Source organism: Theobroma umbraticum, unplaced genomic scaffold (genome assembly GCF_002168275.2).
Source record: "Theobroma umbraticum cultivar Fairchild unplaced genomic scaffold, ASM216827v3 scaffold_7.0, whole genome shotgun sequence".
In the NCBI taxonomy this organism is placed as follows: domain Eukaryota; kingdom Viridiplantae; phylum Streptophyta; class Magnoliopsida; order Malvales; family Malvaceae; genus Theobroma; species Theobroma umbraticum.
Genome location: NW_018397278.1, coordinates 683,334 through 683,572, shown reverse-complemented (window position 1 = coordinate 683,572; position 239 = coordinate 683,334).

Sequence of the window (239 nt, the reverse complement as noted above, 5' to 3'; positions counted from 1 at the left end):
ATGACTAGAAATGGACTTTTATTGTTAATGGGTGACTTTCATTTCACATATCCTAATACAAACATTTAATTATGATCTATTTTAGCAAGAAATAAAAGCAATTTTGATTCAAAAATATTTATAAGATTATAAAATTATTTAAAGTGAGTAATAAGGCTTTTGAAGGCATAAGTGACTATAAATGAGTTTTTCCAATCAATGGTTGGCGTTTCTTTCATATTTCCCAATGCAAACAAGAA